This window comes from Gekko japonicus, unplaced genomic scaffold (assembly GCF_001447785.1).
Source record: "Gekko japonicus isolate JY-2015 unplaced genomic scaffold, Gekko_japonicus_V1.1 scaffold1316, whole genome shotgun sequence".
Classification (NCBI taxonomy): domain Eukaryota; kingdom Metazoa; phylum Chordata; class Lepidosauria; order Squamata; family Gekkonidae; genus Gekko; species Gekko japonicus.
In genome coordinates, this window is record NW_015175398.1 from 68,482 (window position 1) to 83,218 (window position 14,737).

Sequence of the window (14,737 nt, forward strand, 5' to 3'; positions counted from 1 at the left end):
ATGTGCTTAACTTTGGCTGGAACAAGGGTTTTCTCCTTCCAGCCCTGTCTCTCTTGGATGATTCATATATTATTGAAATGACATGGCTGCTGTTCTTCAGTAGCTCCATTCCACAGTACTCTGGCACTTGGAAGAGGCAGGATAACAGGTAAAGAACTAACTCAGCATCAGAGGATGGTTCCGCTGGAATGACACTGGCTTGTTTCTTCCCACCCATTCCATGTGGTTTCAGCACCCCAGCATTATAGAACAACATGAAGTGAGAGATGGGAAATGACAACTATGACTCTTCTCTAATGTAATAAAATATCTGGCTCTTTGTCTACCACTTCATTCAATTGCTGCATAATTCAAAAATCGTAGAAACTTACAATTTTACCACGTGGGTCAATTTAAGCAACCAGGATTTTAGATTTTATTTATCACATTCCTAAAAGCATTAAGTATAACATTAAGTATATACCATTTATTGTTGTTTTTATGCTGTTGTAAGCTGCCCTGAGCCGGCGATGGCTGGGAGGGTGGGGTATAAATGTAATAAATAAATTAATTAAATAAATAAATAAACCATGAAAGACAGTGAAAGTACAATCCTAAACAGAGTTACTCCAGTCTAAACCCGCTGTTTTCAATTTACTTAGATCAAAGTAACTGCACAGGATTACACTGGGGGTGGCTGGACCAGTTACTGAATCTCAACCAAATCTACTTTCTGGGGTTACATTCATTATGAATTAAGTGGAAGAGTAGAGAAACCATGTATACCATCCTGAGTACATAGAAGAAGCTAATTATCAAAATATAATAAATAAAATTATGTGCACAATTGTGGGCACATGTATAGCCAAAGACAGCTTGGACCTATGTCAAAAGCAAGTGTGGGTTTAAATACCCTTAAAATCAAAATCCTCCAGTTTAAATGGTTTGTAATGATGGAAAGCCTGGAAACAGATGGAATAAGTAAATTAACTTAATGGTACATGTTTCTGTAAAATGATATTGTGACAGTAACAAAAACATGAAATATGTTGTTAAAGAAACAAGTTCCAGATTTTCATTACAATTACTTTGGAAATTACTATTTTAAAGTTCCATTTTATAGGCATTCAGAAAATAGAAGAACAATGTTAGCTACTTATGCTTTTGTTGAGTTATTATGTAATCTAGAAAGGAGCATGCTTTATTTCACTTGGACAACCCTTTCCACTTGGATCTCATGCAGTACCCATTATACATTTCATTGGATACATCAATCAAGCGAACACTATTGAATACATTACTTGCATGGGAAATAATTCTGTTTTAGACTTATATCAACAACTGCAAAATATGTCCAACTGCCAGGTGTCCATTCTCATGATATCCTACTTGCATCTGGCAAAAATTATTTTTTTACTTTAATCTGAGAGTGAATTTCATCATTCAAAATTAAACTGTGGCAATCTTTTGTTATGACAGGAATGGTTTAAAGTTATTTCTTGCTGTATTATCACTTCTCCTATAATTTACAGTTACAAAAATGTTAAGAAGCACAATAATACTGAGCAATTTATATATTATTTATTTATTTTTCACATTTATATCCCGCCCTCCCCAGTGAGCGCAGGGCGGCTAACAAGGGCAGGGCAATTAGCCGTGCCATAATTAAAAACATATAAAACATAATAAAAACATCCAACACTTATAGTGAGAAATCGTACAGATCTCACCTCAGCTATTAACTTAATTGGGTGATTTTAGGCATGGTATTCCCTCTCAACCTCAATCCCCCTCCCCTAGTCTGCAGGATAAAGATAAGGATACATATATGCCTAGCAAGGTTGTCATAGATTACTAATATAATGTCAAAGAAGTCCTTGGACACACTATATAAATGCTAACTATTATTACTTGCATAATACTATTCAAGTGATGGATGCCTAAAATTAACATATTTACACTCCTGCTTATCAGTATCTGTTTAACTGAGATATCCCCCAGGTGATGCGATAATACCAGCTTGTTTTCAGAGGTTTTGCTGCATTATTTTTAATATTATTAATACATGATCAATGTGTGTAACACTTTACTGAGTACATAAAAACAGGTCCCTGCCCTAAAAACCTTACCATCCAAAATCAGGCACAAAGGATAACACAGAGAAAGAAAAGATACATACTTCAGTTAGATCCTTTCTCCATAAACAGATCAGAACATTTTAAGGGCTTAAGCCCCAGAACCTAACAATGCAAGAACTCTCCCCCCCCCTATAAATGGATTTTCTATCTTTGCACACATAGGCCTTATATATTTCCACTTCAAAGGGACACACCACATTATCTACTTCTTGTTTTAAAAAATGGCTGCTAGATTCACCTTGGCCAAACTGAATCATAATTTGAGAACTCCTGCTTTCACAGCCCCAGCTAACAGAGTAAAGTTATGCGCAAAACAGAAGGACAGAACATGTTTGATCTAACATCTTGGACAAGAAACAAAAACCCATGAAAGGAAAGATGAAAAATGGATATGGAACATAATTTTAAAAGCAGTTAAATACTACTTTATTTGACTTATGGAACAGAATTAGGCGTATTTTTCATGGATTACAGCACTGATTTCGCACTTGGAGTCTCTTATTGAATAAAGCTACCAACACAAATGTTCAATTTCTCAGTTTGTTAATTTTTCATTCTGATTGCCAAAATGGTTGTAAAAATCTAATTCACAAACCAAGGATTTAACTTTTTCATTACTTTTGCTCATAATTGTTTCCATCAAACAAGCCAATATTTATTTCAAGAAAATGATATTTATTTATCTATTTATTTATAAGCAGGGCTATTTTTGGGCAGGAACGCACAGGAACGGAGTTCCGGCTGGCTCCCAAGTTGGCCACGCCCAGCAGGAACTCATTAGCATAATAGGCCACACCCAACAGCAGAAACTCATTAGGATTGGCTACATTAGCGGTGTATGGCCTAACATGCAAAGGAGTTCCTGCTACAAAAAAGCCCTGGGTTTTGACAACAAACAAGGTAAACAGAATAACAAGCAAAAGATGGGTGTGGCTGGATGACCAGACTTCTGGTAACATGTGGGTGCGGTCTAATGTCTAATGAGCTATGCCGTCAGGGGTGTGGCCCAATATGCTAATGAGTTCCTGCTGTTGGGTGTGGCCTATTATGCTAATGAGTTCCTGCTGGGCTTTTCCTACAAAAAGAGCCCTGTATAAGATTTATAGCCTGTCCTCATCTTTATCAAATATGCCTTCAAGAGAATACTTAAAAAGATGCTGGCTTGATAGCATTTAAGATTGTAGTTCTCCCATGTACCATTTCTGGTACTGTGCTGATGTTGGACAAAGCAACATTATACTTGGTGGTGTGGAGATTTGGACAGGTCTTGAAACTTCACTGTTTGCTGTTACTTCTAAATTTATGTAAAGCCACAGTAGTTTGCTTGCTGTGAAACCCAAGCCGCCTTGTGCACATATAAGAAAGAAAGAATTGTGAAGTTCTATCTGGGCTGACTTCCTTTCCTTCCTCTCTCCTCAAACTGTATGATATCTGCTCCTCCATAGAATAGGGGCATTGTGCTGTGCTTCCTTTTATGTGCCATCTTATTGGTGCAAGTAGTATTATTGAAAGAGTTGTTTTAATATTGTTGTTTAATATTAATATTGTTGTTACCCGTTCTGAGCCCTGTTGCACAGGGGGGGGGAGCTATATATCTAATATATAAATAAACAAATAAACCAATGAATACTGATTTAATTTGAGTATCTAGACACTCTTAATGACTGTGCTATGGAACAGATGGTCACAGAACCAACCAGGGGGGAGGCGATCCTGGATTTGGTCCAAAGTAACGCCCAAGACCTGGTGAGAGATGTAAAAGTGATTGCACTGCTTGGGAACAGTGACCATAATCTTATTGAGTTTAACATTTGTATAGAGAGTTGCCCAAAAAGACTGACACAATCACTTTTAACTTTAAAAGGGGTAACTTCTCTGATATGAGGGGACATGTGAGGAAGAAACTGAAAGGAAAAGTAGAAAGGGTCGAAATCACTGGGGAAGCTAGGAGACTATTTAAAACTACAATCCTAGAAGCTCAGACAAAATATATATACCACAGGTTAGGAAAGGCACAAATAGGTATTAAAAAAAGCCTGCATGGTTAACAAACAAAGTAATGGAAGCTGTAAAAGGTAAGAAGGATTCCTTTAAGCGATGGAAAGCTAGTCTCCATGATGTTGATAAAAGGGAACACAGGCTGTGGAAAATAAAATGCAAACCTGTGATCGGGCAGGCAAAAAGGGAATATGAGGAGCATATAGCAAAAAACATAAAGACCAACAATAAAACTTTCTTCAAATATATTAGAAGCAGGAACCAGCCAGGGAGGCAGTGGGGCCCTTGAATGACCAAGGGGCAAAAGGAGTACTCAAGGATGATAGGGAAATGGCTGAGAAGCTGAATGCATTTTTTTTTGCCCCTGTCTTCACTGTGGAAGATGGGAAGTGCTTGCCCACTCCAGAACCGCTGATTTTGGGAGGGGTGTTGAAAGACCTGAGTCAGACTGAGAAGCTCCCAGCAAAGATCGACTTGGCAACCCTAGCCCCCAAGGAGAGCTGGGGGACCCAGAATGACCTCTCATGCGAGAGGTGGAATTTGCCCCTAGGAGTCAAATGCCACCACCCCGCCTGCCATTGCAGCTGCAGACAGTGCCAGCGGCCATAACTTTTTAAAGAGCCCCCAAGGAGAGCTGGGGGAGCTCAGGGAGGCAGAGGAACATTTCATGGTGCATTTTGAGTGACCCAACGCAGAAACACTGAGGATCCATGCTTTGGAACCATGATTTTGCAGGGGTCTGGGTAAAAGTCGGATCTAAATGGATCCTCATGAATTCATACGATTTTTACACTGAAACGAAATACCCCTTTCCAGTCTTAACGTATTTGGAAGTTCGCCTCATTGTTTGTTGCTAACAGAACCAACTTTCAAATAACCTGCTTCTGGCAGCAGGCCGGTGACGTATCTTGCCCTGGGGGGCGCCTCTAAAGTCGCTTCGGCACACCTTCCCAAAGGACGCGCACGCCTACTCAATTCCGTTTCAGCCACCGCTCCCTGGGGGCGAGGCCGACAGTCGACCTTTATCCCACTCTACCACATCTTGCTTACTGAGCCCGCCTGCGCGGTTTCCTCCTGCCCTTTCTTAAGCGAACCCGTGTGACGGCAGCACCCTTGCCAGTTGTATTAAGGCTATACGGCCCAGAAGGTAAGAACCGCCCCACCCCTCGGTTTGGGAATATTTGTGGTTTCGAGACTCTGCCTGTGGTTCTGAAACACACTCTCGAGCGGCCGAGAAAACGTTCGTTGGCAGCGCGTCCTCCTCTCTTTTCTTTTCCTTGGCAGGGCACGAGGAGGCGGGTCCCGCTCCTCAGACTGAGCCTTGTAACGGGGTAGGGTGGGGAGAGCCCACAGGAATGGTTTCCCTCCGGTTTTGTGGCCAGCGCGACCTGGGAGGTAGACGACGAAGCAACCTTTGAAAAAGCGCCTCTGGAAGCAGGGACCCCGGGGCGCCTTCTGAATAGGGTTCCCTAAGCGGAGGCGGGGCTCAAGCCGAAGTCCACATGTTTTGGAGGCTGTACAACCGCCCTCCATATATAGGCGCTAGACTAGCTGCAAGAGATATACTGGCAGTGTTCCCTCTAAACTGAGTTAGTGTGAGCTAGCTCACAGTTTTTTAGCCTCCAGCTCACACATTTTTGTCTTAGCTCAGGAAGGATGGCTCCAGAGCCAACTAAGTTATGCAGCAGCCAAGTCACTTGCTCACAACTTTAGTGCCAGTAGCTCACAAAGTAGAATTTTTGCTCACAAGACTCCACAGCTTAGAGGGAACATTGCATGCTGGGCTAGGGAAATCAGTTATAGTAGGCTGCGTGTGGCAGTCGGTGTGGTGGAATATAGATGTTCGGTCAATTGCTAGGAAGCGCTACATCAAAATCTCTGCCAATATTTTAGCAGGTTCCACACTGACATGTTAATTGGTTTAGCTGGAGTTCTGGGTTGTTGTTTTTTTAAATTGGATTTGGATATCATGGTTCATCCTGCACCAGTCGTATTTTGTATTAATCCTACTTTGCCTATCTGTCAGCAGCTGGGAAGGATCCTCATCCACTCTGAGTAGACTCGTCTGATTCAATACTGTTTCAAATGAGCATCTGTCTACACCATCATCTCTGGGCTTAGAGAACCTGGAGAACTGTTCCTTAAGATGCCACTAGACTCCTATTTTATTACTTCCATGTTATGATCAAGAATGTTTTGTCCTAGAATTTGTGAGTATTCAAGACAGGAAGCAAAAGAATAATTTTCAGACAATTTTTACCACCCATTCTACACGTATGTGCCCCTGATAATAATAAAATCTTCCTTTCCACTTTGCAGAATTTCCTTTGCACAGGTTATGCCTTCGTTAAGACAGCTGACCCTGTGACAGTTTAGACATATAAGAATTACAGGCTGTTTGCAGAAATTACCTTGGGTCAGCCCTAAAACATATGAAGGAGTAATGAATAAATTAACATTTTTGAGTGCATGTAACATTTTTCTTTCCTTCACTACTGAGTACCTTATTTGAGAAAGTTTTCAATGATATGATTTCCAAGCAGGTTTGAGCTTCTGCTAGGGTTGCCAGCAGACCTGGAGAAAAATGTCTTGTCCATTAATGTGTAGAAATGGGCAGCTGAAGCTCTTCATGGCATGGAGGTAAATAACATCTCATTAAACCTCCATTAAAGGAACGGACATTTTTTTCTCCAGGCAGTTGGCTATTCTAGCTTCTGCACCTCTCATACTAGAAACTAAATTCAGGATTATGAATTCCTTCTTTGATGATCCATATGTAAAAAGGTACCAATGAGATACCCCTGTTGCTGGCTCATCCGAGAAGCAAATTATGTTGTGACAGTGCAAAAATGCGAGTTTCTGCTGGAAGCATCCAACATCACTTGTTACAGAATATCGACAGTCTACAAGGCTATTAGCTGTTAAGTGGATGGGTGTATACTGTTATCAGTTAAGCCTTGGAACATCATCTGTCATGTCCTAACAGTTTCCAATAGTCATGGAGCTACCTACATCGACAGCTACTTTAAGCTGATAAAATGCATGGGATGCAGGGCTATTTTTGGGCAGAAACGCACAGGAACTGAGTTCCGGCTGACTCCCGAGTTGGCCATGCCCAGCAGGAGCTCATTAGCATAATAGGCCACACCCAACAGCAGAAACTCATTAGGATTGGCTACATTAGGGGTGTGTGACCTAACATGCAAAGGAGTTCCTGCTACAAAAAAGCCCTGGGTTTTGACAACAAACAAGGTAAACAGAATAAGAAGGGAAAGGTGAGTGTGGCTGGATGACCACACTTCTGGTAACATGGCGGTGTGGCCTAATGTGCTAATGAGCGGTGCTGTCAGGGTGTGGCCTAATATGCTAATGGATTTTGCTGTTGGGTGTGGCCTATTATGCTAATGAGTTCCTGCTGGGCTTTTTCGACAAAAAGAGCCCTGATTACTGCAGGATATATTTTAACATGAGGGACTTCTTGTGCCCTTTAATCTGAGTGTTTTCTTAGTACAAGGAACTGTATAAGGTAAATTATTTGCAATCCAAGACTAAGGTGCAAAATCCTTTTATTTCACAGAAGTTCTGGGTTAAGGATTACCTTTAACTCTGTAAAATGTATCACCAATGATTAGGATCGCTTGATATGTAATTTTCAGATCCTAAACAACTTTAAAATTATAGCCATATGCACATTTTCGATCTATTTAAAGGCTATGTTTGCCCATGAAAAATGCATACAACATTGTCATACAATATTAAAACATAAAACACTAAGATTAAATCTCAGCCATTCATCTTAAAAGCACAGCTAAAAATAGATATAAATAGTATCTTAAAGAAAACACTTACTTATGCACACTTATATGGAAACCAGTAAATGTGAAAAGGATTCCTTTTAAGCAGTGGAAAGCTAGTCATAGGCCCCTGCCACACGGCAGGGAAACCACGAGGCAAAAGCGCGGCTAATAGATCCGCTCCAACGTTGAGACGCTGCGGCGGGATCCCACGGATCCCCTGGCCGCAGCGCCTCTTCTCCCCGGCAAGAGCAGACGCCGGGGAGGACGAGCCCGATGGGAGGGGGAGGCTGCCGAACTACGCATGCCCGAGCATGCGCAGTACGGCCGGGGGCTGGGATGCGGCAGCGCAAGGACGCGCCGCCGATCCCACGGCCGGCTTGGGGCGCTCCAGACGGCTGCAACCACCTAGATAGGTGGTTCGTTTTTGCAGTGGGGTATCGCCATTTGGGCCGGATCAGGGACGGAGACGGCACGCTCCCCAGATGTTGAGGTGGGATCGCGTCCGTTTGCTTCGCCCCTGTTCCATCCCGCTCCTGTCCCAAATGGGCTCGTATGAACGGGGCCACAGTGAGGCTGATAAAACGGAACACAGGCTATGGCAAATAAAATGCAAGTCTGTGGTCAGGCAGGCAAAAAGGGAATATGAGGAGCATATAGCAAAAAATGTAAAGACCAACAATAAAACTTTCTTCAAATACATTAGAAGCAGGAAACCAGCCAGGGAGGCAGTGGGGCCCTTGGATGACCAAGGGGTAAAAGGAGTACTGAAGGATGATAGGGAAATGGCTGAGAAGCTAAATGCATTTTTTGCCTCCGTCTTCACTGTGGAAGATGAGAGGTGCTTGCCCACTCCAGAGCCGCTGAGTTCGGGAGGGGTGTTGAAAGACCTGAGTCAGATTGAGGTGACGAGAGAGGAGGTCCTAAAACTGATAAACAACTTAAAAACTGATAAATCACCAGGCCCAGATGGCATACATCCAAGAGTTCTGAAAGAACTCAATTGTGAACTTGTGGATCTCCTGACAAAAATATGTAATCTCTCCTTAAAATCAGCCTCCATTCCTGAGGACTGGAAGGTAGCTAATGTCACTCCCATCTTTAAAAAGGGTTCCAGAGGAGATCCTGGAAATTACAGGCCAGTCAGTCTGACGTCGGTACCAGGTAAATTGGTGGAAACCATTATTAAAGAAAGAATTAGTAGGCACATAGATGAACAAAACCTATTGAGGCAGACTCAGCATGGGTTCTGTAAGGGAAGATCTTGTCTCACTAACCTGTTAATGTTCTTTGAGGGGGTGAACAAACATGTGGACAAGGGGGATCCAATAGATATTGTTTACCTTGACTTCCAGAAAGCTTTTGATAAAGTTCCTCATCAAAGGCTCCTAAGTAAGCTCAAAAATCATGGGATAAAAGGACAAGTCCTTTTATGGATCAAAAACTGGCTAATTAATAGAAAACAGAGAGTGAGTATAAATGGGCAGTTCTCCCAGTGGAGGGGTGTAAGCAGTGGGGTACCACAGGGATCAGTACTTGGTCCACTGCTTTTTAACTTGTTCATTAATGATTTGGAGTTGGGAGTAAGCAGTGAAGTGGCTAAATTTGCGGATGATACGAAGTTGTTCAGGGTGGTGAAAACCAGTGAGGATTGTGAGGCACTCCAAAGGGATCTGTCAAAGTTGGGCGATAATGCCCCTATATAAATCAATGGTGCGACCTCATTTGGAATACTGTGTGCAGTTCTGGTCACCACACCTTAAAAAGGATATTATAGCTTTGGAAAAAGTGCAGAAAAGGGCAACTCGAATGATAAAAGGGTTGGAACACTTTCCCTATGAGGAAAGGTTAAAGCGCTTAGGGCTCTTTAGCTTGGAGAAAAGACGACTGAGGGGTGACATGATCGAGGTTTATAAGATTATGCATGGGAAAGAGCAGGTAGAGAAAGAGGTACTTTTCTCCCTTTCTCACAATACAAGAACTCATGGGCACTCAATGAAATTGCTGAGCGGTCGGGTTAGAACAGATAAAAGGAAGTACTTCTTCACCCAAAGAATGATTAACACATGGAATTCACTGCCACAGGAAGTGGTGGCGGCTACAAGCATGGACGGCTTCAAAAGGGAATTAGATAAGCATATGGAGCAGAGGTCCATCAGTGGCTATTAGCCACAAGGTATAGATAGGGACTCTGGGGCAAGTGATGCTCTGTCATCTTGGTGCTTGGGGGGGGGGGTCAACAGTGGGAGGGCTTCTAATGACTGGTGGACCTCCTGATGGCACCTGGTATTTTTGGCCACTGTGTGTTGGACTGGATGGGCCTCTGGCCTGATCCAATATTGGCATCTCTTATGTTCTTATGTGATTGGGATTGGAGTATAAGTGGTCTCTACAGGACTGAATTTACTTTAATGTAAACTTATTTTATTTACCCATTCTAAATGTGTTTCATTAGAAATACTATTTAAATCAGTAGGGCTTTTCACATAGTTGTGAGACTCAGGGGTCATTTCCTGTAGGAGCGCACAGGAGCAGAGCTCCAGCAGTAAAGAGCCCAAGGGGTGGGCACATGCAACAAGCCCCACCCCCTGCTCCCAGCAGCCCTCAGTCAGAGCAAGAAGCAGCCAGGTAAGTTGCAGAGCTCTCCCCCCCGGCCCCCCGGCCCAAAACAGTCCAGTGGGACCTTTCAGACCAAGTTTTATTCAGGTACAAGCTCTCCCCCCTCTGCTAGGGCAGATCTGCACCCCCCCCCCAATAGCTAGCAATCCAAAACAGTCCAGTGGAGCCTGAGCGGTGGATGTTGCCTTCTGACACACTTCAGGTGATGTCAGGGGGTGTGGCATATGCAAATAAGTCATGCTAATGAGCTCCTGCAGCTCTTTTTCTACGAAATGACCCCTGGTGAGACTGCTCATGTCTTCGTTACTGTTGATTAAGAGGATATGAACTGAGTAGAAAGGAACTTGTGCATTTGTACTATGTGAGGACACTTTCTTTGCTGACCCCATCAACAGCTGGCTTGTGGCATAAATCTGTGAGATTCAATTTATTTATCGTTAACTACAGTATTACCAGTCATAAGATTATTCATACCTATAACAAAACTGACGTTCAACTGTTCTCTTGTAAAATAAAATTTCATATTCATTTGAGTCTGGGCTGCCTCTGCATACCCAAGGCATAGGTGGTCTCCCAGATTAGTATATTTCGGATCTAATGAGAGAGTTAGAAATTCTATAGCAGCCTATGCTTGCCAAGCAGAGCCTTGTAGAGGATTTAGTTGTAAAGAAATTTATAGCTACTGCAGAAGGAATATTTAAAGCATATTTTAGTATATTTTGCATTCTCATTTCCTTCAATGGTCATATTTTGGTATCCCTAGCTGTATTTTTTTTTAAAAAAAACTTTACCCATAATAATGTGTTTTTTGAAATAAAGTTAATGTTTTTTCCCCTGTGCAGGGCTGCCAGTACATGAAATATTTTAATTGATTAACCATCTGGCTTTTAATTGATTGGGCTTGGATATAGTTCCATATTAGCAAGCTCTTAGTATAGATACCTTGTTAAAGATATTAAGGACGGGAATTATTTTTCTTCAGTGTGAGAAACTAACTGTACAAGTTACAAAACATATCTCATTGTCAGAATGAAAGGGTGTCTTTCTTCAGTTTGAGCTTCTGAAATATACTATTACCAAGCCAAAATGCTTCCAGAAATGACATGTTCAAATCCTATCTGACTTGTGGAAGAGCCACATTTAAAACACAGTCTGACATTGATTTGAATTGAGCACTATGAGCTTAAGTAAACTGTAGCTCTGATGGCTAGAAGGAATGAAATGGTGATTCTACTCAAGAATGGCCCCGGTCACATGGGAGGTTTTGCCCCGCAAGAGGGCAAACGGGCACGATCCCACTGCAACATCTGGGAAGCAGTGCGCACCCGTCCCCGATCTGTCCCTTCAGGCCGGAAACGCGTAGCAAAAAAGAACCTGCAAAACAGCAGGACTTACCTGAAACAGCGCAGCAAGCACGGCCGTGGTATCGCCGCGCGCCCGTCTTCAGGAGCATTCGAGGTTCCTGGCCGAACTGTGCATGCGCACACATGCGCAGCTGACTGTCTCGTTCTCCCTTCAGTGGCTCCCCCCCCCCCCCCGGCATCTGATCATGCCGGGGAGCAACTGCGCGGCAGCTCAGGGGATCTGTCTGATCCCGCCGCCGTGTGTCTCTTTTGGTGCGGCTCTAAAAAGCCACAATTTGGCCGTGCTTTCACCCCCCCCCCATGTGGCAGGGGCCAATGTTAAGTATCTCCCGACTTTGGATTCACCAGGAGCATCCATTTTTAAGGCTCTTTTTCATCAAAATTGGTACTGGGAAAAGAACACTAACATATGTGTGTAGGCTGATTGGGGGGGGCAACAGATTTGAAAATACGACTTTTAACTAATCACTAAACAAATTAACACACTCTTGTCATTCTAGAATACTCTTTTTATTTTACAATATGGAATATAATTGGAATGTTATTGGATATTTATTATAACAAGCACTGTAAAGAGGCAGAGACTGGTGGCCATTTCTCTGTGTTTGACAGTGTATAGCACAGTGTATACCACTATAGCACAGCTTTTTCCAACATTGCTTAGGTGATACAGGAAGCCCTGAGTTACATGGGAAGAGCCGAAAAACAGATGTGGGAAGGAACCATCATATAGACTTCTTCCACATCACCTTGTCATCTTATGTCACTCAAGTGGTATGGGAAGAAGATGTGTTCTGGTAGCTCCCATACCACTAGAGTTACCAACCTTCAGGTGGGACCTAGAGTTCTCCTAGAATGACAACTGATCTCTGGAATACAGACATCAGTTGCCCCGGAGGAAATGGCATCTTCAGATGTAGACTGAGATGACTGTAACGTTTAAGACTAGTTCACTTCATGAACGGTAAATTGTTCTTTCCATTGAAGTCATTTATGCCCCCTGAAATGGTTCCTCCCTGGGTCAATGTACCCTCAGGAAAATCATGGAGATTAAAATGGAATCGGGCTACCATGGGAGGAGAAAATCAGCAAAAGCCACTCTCCCCTACTTCCACAAGCTGAAGTGCCTTCCATGTATGGAAAGGCAGCTTAGAATCCAATCCATAGTTTAGAATACTGCTCAATTTACAATTTCTGTAAATGGAATTAAATGTATTTTGGAGAAAACTACGTTGATTTCTTAAATAGTTTTTAATGGTTTCTAAAATACAAATGGAATCAGCATATGCTTAAAATAATGCAGAGTACTAAGTTTGTAAATGTTGAATTCAGCGCCTCTTTGAGGGATCACACTTACAATTAGCTGTCCTTAGTAGATCAAAAACTACTAGGGTTGCCATTTGCCCGATGGGGGCGGGGGCTTCCCAATTTCAGGCCCTCCAATCCACCCATTGGCTAGCTGCTGGGAGGAGGAGCCCTGCTCCTGATAAGCTCTGCAGTGCCTGGAGGTGACATCATCGTGCTGGGCACGTCGTGGGGGGATGCTCTAGCATTTGGCCAAAAACCCTATGGTGACCATAGAGTTTTTGGCAAAACGTCAGAGCATCCCCCCAGCAATGTGCCTAGTGTGATGACGTCACTGCTGGGTGATGTCATTGCGGTGCAAATGCAAAGCACGCACACAAGAAGATCCAAGAGAGAAGACTGAAGCCCCCAGCTACCAAAAGGTAGGGACCTGGCAACCCTTAAAAACTACTGAAATTTTGTTTAGGAAATGAAAACCTGTCAAAAATTTAAATGTTAATCACTATCTACATACCTTGTTGTTTAATTTGCACACCACACTCACAATGAATATGGTTCAGAATACAGCTGGAATGTTTTTCTAAGTAGGTTAAACAGGCTGTCCAATAGCTGAAACAATTGACGTTATAAAAGATAATGCAAAGAGTGGCCTCATTGGCCTTCTTCACCAATGAAAATTTCAAAATGACATGGTTCTCCAGTTTCCATGTGTGTGGTACACAATTAGGATCAGAACGGTGGTGCATGTGGAAAAGGGCCTTCAGCCATTCCCCCCCCCCCATTTTCCTAGCTTGAAACAGCTCTAAAAGGTGCAATTGGGCCTGTTGGGGAAACCCACATGCCTCTCAGGAAATGTGTGGGTCTCCTCAAACAGCACCCTTAGTTTCAGATTGGGAAAACCACACAGGGAGAAAGCTAAAGCCTCTTCACAGGCATTTTGGTTTTGATCCAAATTGGGTACTGCATGGGTGGGTCATTGAAGGGCATCTTCAACTTTGACATGATTGTACTACATCTGACATAGAATGTTGACACCAGACCCAGCTTGTGTACTCTATAATATATGGTATGAACCTTGCTTTCCAATTCAAAATGCAGTGTTCACCTAAGAATTGCTAAAGAAAGAAATTGAAAGTGCAATTAATACCAAAAAAGGATAACAATGAAATTAATGTTTAATTTGCAAGGGTATACCCTTTGGCAACCCTATCCCAGAACCTAAAAAAAAGTTGTAACTGCTACATCATGCTGGCTTTCATATGGTAGTTGCTGGTGAACAGTTGCAAGCAGCCAGGCCTCAGTAAGACATTCAAGTCAGGTAGTAGCAGGTAGCCTGGTGGTTGTTGGGCCAGTTAGTCAAAGAGCCAAAGCACCCCCCTCCCCCTGCCTTTTACTGAAAGAAACCAAGTCTAGAATGCTGTGGCTGCCTAGCTACAGCCACTGAGGGCTTCTGTTTATTAAAGCTACAGGGGTTCCTGCTATCATTTTAAAAAAAACCCAATTTTTATTTATTAGATTTCATTTTTTCCCTTCCAAACCT

At 42.7% G+C, this 14,737-nt stretch overlaps 1 protein-coding gene across 1 annotated transcript in view; it reads left to right on the forward strand.

Moving 5' to 3' along the window:
* Window positions 1-5,197: 5,197 nt before the first annotated feature.
* BBOX1 (butyrobetaine (gamma), 2-oxoglutarate dioxygenase (gamma-butyrobetaine hydroxylase) 1) overlaps window positions 5,198-14,737 on the forward strand; it is a 71,366-nt gene continuing 61,826 nt past the window's right edge. The window contains exon 1 of the mRNA XM_015425685.1: window positions 5,198-5,262. The gene's annotated coding sequence lies outside the window, so the exon portion shown is untranslated. The remainder of the gene's footprint in view (window positions 5,263-14,737) is intronic.